This window comes from Scyliorhinus torazame, chromosome 1 (assembly GCF_047496885.1).
Source record: "Scyliorhinus torazame isolate Kashiwa2021f chromosome 1, sScyTor2.1, whole genome shotgun sequence".
Classification (NCBI taxonomy): Eukaryota; Metazoa; Chordata; class Chondrichthyes; order Carcharhiniformes; family Scyliorhinidae; genus Scyliorhinus; species Scyliorhinus torazame.
In genome coordinates, this window is record NC_092707.1 from 83131363 (window position 1) to 83137762 (window position 6400).

The 6400-nt window shown below is 45.4% G+C and overlaps 1 non-coding gene across 1 annotated transcript; it reads right to left on the bottom strand.

The window, feature by feature from the left end:
* Positions 1-107, bottom strand: LOC140430551 (U6 spliceosomal RNA). Its single transcript, XR_011949448.1, has one exon. It is a non-coding gene; the product is annotated as a U6 spliceosomal RNA (small nuclear RNA).
* Positions 108-6400: the final 6293 nt, after the last annotated feature.

Below are 6400 nucleotides of genomic sequence, written 5' to 3' on the forward strand. Positions count from 1 at the left end.
TAAAATATGGAACGCTTCACGAATTTGCGTGTCATCCTTGCGCAGGGGCCATGCTAATCTTCTCTGTATCGTTCCAATTTTAGTATATGTGCTGCCGAAGCGAGCACGATTAATTCAAGTCTCTGAATGTCTTATAAAAGGTCCTGTCCATCTGCTCTTTACAATCATACTAACTGTGTATGTTCGTTTCATCCCTGTCACATTGTCCTCTGTTTTCCGGGCATTGTACTGATTAACAGACACGTGAGCAGTTTGCTCTTTCGTTTTCCGATGCAAATATTAAATATCAGATTAGACTTGGCGAATTCTGGTCGCCCAGCTCTAAATGTAGATGAGCAACGTGGGCGGGGCTTCCGTTCGGCTTTGCACCTTCGGTGGACGGTGGGCTTGTGGCTGGGTGGGCGGGGCCTGTTGTTCGGGTGGGCGGGGCCTGTTGTTCGGGTGGGCGGGGCTTGTTCCTGGGTTGGGCCAGGTGGGCGGGGCAATGCTGCTACCTCCACCTGAGGTCAATCAGTCTCACCTTTTGCTCAGACATCAGGCCCAGGCCCACAAATTCAGCTGCCCTTTCCAACCAGATCCTCTCTGCACTCAGCAAAGCCTAAAGGCCCCTCCTGAACTCTGCAGTCCAGACTTCAAGAAAGTAGCTGGGGATTGACCACTTTCACAAAGATTTACCCAGAAAGTGGAGTTGATTGGGACAATGCTCATTGGAATTCAGAAGAATGAGTGGGGATCTCACAGAAACATATATAATAATGAACGGTGTAGATAAGATAGATGCAGGAAGGTTGTTTCCACTAGCGGGCAAAACCAGAACTAGGAGACTTTGCCTTAAAATAAGGGGGAGTAGATTTAGGACAGAGTTGAGGAGGAACCTCTTCACCCACAGCGTTATCATCCTGTGGAATTCCCTGCCTAGTGAAGCAGTTGATGCTACTTCGTTGAGTGTTTTTAGGCAAAGATAGATAGATTTTTGAACAGTAAAGTAATTAAGGGTTAAGGTGAGCTGACGGTTAAGTGGAGCTGAGTCCACAAAAAGATTAGCCATGATCTTACTGAATTGTGGCCTCGTCAAAAAGAAAAAGGAGGCATTTGTCAGGGCTAAAAGGCTGGGAACAGACGAAGCCTGTGTGGCATATAAGGAAAGTAGGAAGGAACTTAAGCAAGGAGTCAGGAGGGCTAGAAGGGGTCATGAAAAGTCATTGGCAAATAGGGTTAAGGAAAATCCCAAGGCTTTTTACACGTACATAAAAAGCAAGAGGGTAGCCAGGGAAAGGGTTGGCCCACTGAAGGATAGGCAAGGGAATCTATGTGTGGAGCCAGAGGAAATGGGCGAGGTACTAAATGAATACTTTGCATCAGTATTCACCAAAGAGAAGGAATTGGTAGATGTTGAGTCCGGAGAAGGGGGTGTAGATAGCCTGGGTCACATTGTCATCCAAAAAGACGAGGTGTTGGGTGTCTTAAAAAATATTAAGGTAGATAAGTCCCCAGGGCCTGATGGGATCTACCCCAGAATACTGAAGGAGGCTGGAGAGGAAATTGCTGAGGCCTTGACAGAAATCTTTGGATCCTCGCTGTCTTCAGGGGATGTCCCGGAGGACTGGAGAATAGCCAATGTTGTTCCTCTGTTTAAGAAGGGCAGCAAGGATAATCCCGGGAACTACAGGCCGGTGAGCCTTACTTCAGTGGTAGGGAAATTACTGGAGAGAATTCTTCGAGACAGGATCTACTTTACTAACTTGATCGAGTTTTTCGAGGAGGTCACTAAGATGATTGATGCAGGTAGGGCAGTAGATGTTGTCTATATGGACTTCAGTAAGGCCTTTGACAAGGTCCCTCATGGTAGACTAGTACAAAAGGTGAAGTCACACGGGATCAGGGGTGAACTGGCAAGGTGGATACAGAACTGGCTAGGCCATAGAAGGCAGAGGGTAGCAATGGAGGGATGCTTTTCTAATTGGAGGGCTGTGACCAGTGGTGTTCCACAGGGATCAGTGCTGGGACCTTTGCTCTTTGTAGTATATATAAATGATTTGGAGGAAAATGTAACTGGTCTGATTAGTAAGTTTGCAGACGACACAAAGGTTGGTGGAATTGCGGATAGCGATGAGGACTGTCTGAGGATACAGCAGGATTTAGATTGTCTGGAGACTTGGGCGGAGAGATGGCAGATGGAGTTTAATCCGGACAAATGTGAGGTAATGCATTTTGGAAGGGCTAATGCAGGTAGGGAATATACAGTGAATGGTAGAACCCTCAGGAGTATTGAAAGTCAAAGAGATCTAGGAGTACAGGTCCACAGATCACTGAAAGGGGCTACACAGGTGGAGAAGGTAGTCAAGAAGGCATACGGCATGCTTGCCTTCATTGGCCGGGGCATTGAGTATAAGAATTGGCAAGTCATGTTGCAGCTGTATAGAACCTTAGTTAGGCCACACTTGGAGTATAGTGTTCAATTCTGGTCGCCACACTACCAGAAGGATGTGGAGGCTTTAGAGAGGGTGCAGAAGAGATTTACCAGAATGTTGCCTGGTATGGAGGGCATAAGCTATGAGGAGCGATTGAATAAACTCGGTTTGTTCTCACTGGAACGAAGGAGGTTGAGGGGCGACCTGATAGAGGTATACAAAATTATGAGGGGCATAGACAGAGTGGATAGTCAGAGGCTTTTCCCCAGGGTAGAGGGGTCAATTACTAGGGGGCATAGGTTTAAGGTGAGAGGGGCAAAGTTTAGAGTAGATGTACGAGGCAAGTTTTTTACGCAGAGGGTAGTGGGTGCCTGGAACTCACTACCGGAGGAGGTAGTGGAGGCAGGGACGATAGGGACATTTAAGGGGCATCTTGACAAATATATGAATAGGATGGGAATAGAAGGATACGGACCCAGGAAGTGTAGAAGATTGTAGTTTAGTCGGGCAGTATGGTCGGCACGGGCTTGGAGGGCCGAAGGGCCTGTTCCTGTGCTGTACATTTCTTTGTTCTTTGTTCTTTGTACTCCCATTTGGAAGCAAATGGACGTATTAGTGAGAGGCAGCACGGTTTTGTGAAGGGGAGGTCGTGTCTCACTAACTTGATAGAGTTTTTCGAGGAGGTCACTAAGATGATTGATGCAGGTAGGGCAGTAGATGTTGTCTATATGGACTTCAGTAAGGCCTTTGACAAGGTCCCTCATGGTAGACTAGTACAAAAGGTGAAGTCACACGGGATCAGGGGTGAACTGGCAAGGTGGATACAGAACTGGCTAGGCCATAGAAGACAGAGGGTAGCAATGGAGGGATGCTTTTCTAATTGGAGGGCTGTGACCAGTGGTGTTCCACAGGGATCAGTGCTGGGACCTTTGCTCTTTGTAGTATATATAAATGATTTGGAGGAAAATGTAACTGGTCTGATTAGTAAGTTTGCAGACGACACAAAGGTTGGTGGAATTGCGGATAGCGATGAGGACTGTCTGAGGATACAGCAGGATTTAGATTGTCTGGAGACTTGGGCGGAGAGATGGCAGATGGAGTTTAATCCGGACAAATGTGAGGTAATGCATTTTGGAAGGGCTAATGCAGGTAGGGAATATACAGTGAATGGTAGAACCCTCAAGAGTATTGAAAGTCAAAGAGATCTAGGAGTACAGGTCCACAGGTCATTGAAAGGGGCAACACAGGTGGAGAAGGTAGTCAAGAAGGCATACGGCATGCTTGCCTTCATTGGCCGGGGCATTGAGTATAAGAATTGGCAAGTCATGTTGCAGCTGTATAGAACCTTCGTTAGGCCACACTTGGAGTATAGTGTTCAATTCTGGTCGCCACACTACCAGAAGGATGTGGAGGCTTTAGAGAGGGTGCAGAAGAGATTTACCAGAATGTTGCCTGGTATGGAGGGCATAAGCTATGAGGAGCGATTGAATAAACTCGGTTTGTTCTCACTGGAACGAAGGAGGTTGAGGGGCGACCTGATAGAGGTATACAAAATTATGAGGGGCATAGACAGAGTGGATAGTCAGAGGCTTTTCCCCAGGGTAGAGGGGTCAATTACTAGGGGGCATAGGTTTAAGGTGAGAGGGGCAAGGTTTAGAGTAGATGTACGAGGCAAGTTTTTTACGCAGAGGGTAGTGGGTGCCTGGAACTCACTACCGGAGGAGGTAGTGGAAGCAGGGACGATAGGGACATTTAAGGGGCATCTTGACAAATATATGAATAGGATGGGAATAGAAGGATACGGACCCAGGAAGTGTAGAAGATTGTAGTTTAGTCGGGCAGTATGGTCAGCACGGGCTTGGAGGGCCGAAGGGCCTGTTCCTGTGCTGTACATTTCTTTGTTCTTTGTTCTTTGTTCTTTGTGGAGCGGGCTCGAGGGCCAGGCGGCCTACTCCTTCACCTAGTTCTTATGTTCTTATGACTCAATGGGACGAATGGCCCAATTCTGCTCCTATGGTCTTATAACCTCCTACTTTTTGTGCTCTCATCCTCCTCATAAATCCAAGGATTCCACATTCTTCTTGATGGACTGAATGGCTACATTCAATGATATTTATGATTTTTAAATTGCTTTCTCAACATGTTTACTATCTTCAAGAAATTGTGTACGATTACACCCACAGCTCCGTTCCCTGTTTAAAATCACCTCACCTCCTTCCCACAAAAGTGGATTACTTTTCTGCGTGAACCTTTCATCTGCCAGGTGGAGTCTGCCATTTTTTCTCCTGGTTTGTTCCTATCTTCCTCATTCTTTACTATATTTCACAGCATTGTATCAGCTGCAACTTTGAAATTATTGTTCTTTATATCCAAGTCCAATAAATGTCATTGATAGAGCAATGGCCCCAATGCTGATCCCTGGGGATACCGATGCATTTCAGATTGAAATAACACTTCACCATCACTGAGCCAGTCTTGTATCCATACAGCCACTGGTTCTTTAATCCCACAGACTTTACATTGACAAGTCAATGCGGTCCTGCACTTCATCAAATGCCTTTTGAAATGCCATATACAGGACATGAACCACGCTAATTGTATCTGCCGGTTTAGTTGCAATAAGTACTTGATCAAGTTAGTCAAACAAGGTTTGCCTTTCACAAATTCATGCTAATTTATTGCTGATATGTTTCCCAAAGCCAATTAATTGTTTTTCAGGTCATTGTCTCTGGAGGTCTCCCATTATTGAAATTGGACTGTAGTTGGTGGGTTCAGTGCCTTCTCTCCCCAGATCTGACCCAGTCATTTTCCCGAATCGCAGATCGCTTTCATACTTCTTCATACTCCATCCACCAGCAACGACCCCCACCCCCAATCTTGTGCTGTTCTAATTTCTCTCGCTCTCCACTGAGTGAGGAGCTGTTCCGAAGGCTTGGAAGTGTGTCCATGGAGTGCAGACTTTGAGGTACCTTTTCAGGAAGTCATTGACAGAAATGTGTTCGTTCTGTTCCTTTAAAATGCAAGATATAACAATTGCAACGTACAAGCAAAGTATTTCATATTAAACTAAATGCATCATTCTTATTTTCCTGTGGCAAGTTCCTTGGGCTGTCCATAAATACACTCGGAGTGAGCAATAAATCAGAAAATCGCAACTGTTACAGTGCAGGGTGAGACCACTTGTTCCGTCCTGTCTGCACTGGCTCTCTGATTGAGCACCTCACCGAGTTCCATTCTCTTGCCTTTTCCCCATAATTCTGCACATTATTTCCCTGTAACTCTGAACACTGGAGAGAAGGAATGGATATGGCATTCTGAAAGATTGCATTGTTCCCTACAGCCCTTGAAGGAATCATCAAGAATCCACTGTGTTTTTGCGATAGGTTATCTGCTCAAATGAAAGAAATATGTTTGTAAACATGAAAGTGCTTCAAGAACCAGGACACTCCAGTGGTATGTGGAGGGTGCATCTTACAGAATTAATGTTAGGTATAGATCTCATTCCTCAGAAACTGTCATTCTATCAATTAAATGGCAGCACTGATCATTTCTCAGAATACCTGAGATGATAACAGCATTTGTTTCTGATTCATAACTTAGTTCGGAAGCTATTTAAAGTAGCGGTTACTTATCCATCATCATTTGTAAATCCAAATGCTTTCTCCTGTATTCTCAATACTTGTAAAGTTTTTAATCTGTTTGTAGAGTATCTTACATTCCCAAGCTCTAAATAAGCCATCTTCAGTACATTTTACATCCAACTCCATCTCGGTTCCCCGTTTTGGGCCTGCTTGTCTTACCTCAAAGAAAAAAACAAAGAACAAAGAAATGTACAGCACAGGAACAGGCCCTTCGGCCCTCCAAACCCTTGCCGACCACGCTGCCCGACTAAACTACAATCTTCTACACTTCCTGGGTCCGTATCCCTCTATTCCCATCCTATTCATGTATTTGCCAAGATGCCCCTTAAATGTCACTATCGTCCCTGC